At 44.0% G+C, this 1,073-nt stretch overlaps 1 protein-coding gene across 7 annotated transcripts in view; it reads right to left on the minus strand.

Annotated features, from left to right (window-relative positions):
* cadm3 (cell adhesion molecule 3) overlaps window positions 1-1,073 on the minus strand; it is a 94,639-nt gene that overhangs the window by 59,670 nt on the left and 33,896 nt on the right. The window lies entirely within an intron of this gene.

Below are 1,073 nucleotides of genomic sequence, written 5' to 3' on the forward strand. Positions count from 1 at the left end.
TGTGTGTGTGTGTGTGTGTGTGTGTGTGTGTGTGTGTGTGTCAACACTACTTACCCCATGTGTGCACATAAGGGTGTAGGTGTACAGCACTTGCTTTGCAAGGAGGTAATTATGAATGAGGGAACACATCTCCTCACACAAATGAATGTGTGAGTCTAAAGAGAGCTTACTATTGATGTTTGTGCGTGTTTGTGTGTCCGCACTCAAGTGCAGTCGTATTTGTTTTGCAGGGAGGAATTTATCTGTTTGTGCACAAGTGTGTGAGAGAAATTATCTGTATGATTTATGAGATTGTTTTTTATCTGCATGTGGTTGAGGCTGTGCGCATGTGTGTGCGGGTGTGTGCGTGTGTGCATCCATATTGTATTGCAGCTGCACAGAGAGCAGTGCTGTGGTGTGTGACAGACAGACAGAGCCATGTGTCATGGTGCTGGGGATGCTGTCCACATTTGATGGGAAATTCAGCAAACAGTGTGCTTTTTGATATGTCATGGTATGATACAGGCCATTAAACACACACACACACACAGAGGCATCCACTGGCACACACTGCAAGCATGCTGACACGCCCCCACCACCCTGGATTGTACACGCGCACACACACCCACACACACACACATACACAGTCACAGAACATACAAACAGGAAGAAATACACGTCTATCAGGCACAAACAACTAAGCTTACAGAAAGACATAAATACGTAAAAATACACTTAAAAATACATTAGTTACAGTTGGACACAAAGAGGCAAACATACAAACACATGCACACAAAGCGCACAGGGGACACATTCAAGAAGACACACACACACAAACACACACACAGAGAAACCTCCCCCACATCATCCATCTCTGCCCAGCTGTCTCCTGCCCAACTCTACCCTCTACAAGCTCCCCACTCTTTTCTTCTTTTTTTTGTATCCTTCTCTCCATTCCACACCCCCCTTGTATTTTATTCCTGGTGTGAGTCAAAAGATGCAAATCCAACCCAGATATTTGATAATTTGCCTAGTGAATGAAAAACAATACAAATGCAATGTGTGAAACAAGTCTTTTTTTCAAGTAACAGCCC

Source organism: Etheostoma spectabile, chromosome 12, assembly GCF_008692095.1.
Source record: "Etheostoma spectabile isolate EspeVRDwgs_2016 chromosome 12, UIUC_Espe_1.0, whole genome shotgun sequence".
Classification (NCBI taxonomy): Eukaryota; Metazoa; Chordata; class Actinopteri; order Perciformes; family Percidae; genus Etheostoma; species Etheostoma spectabile.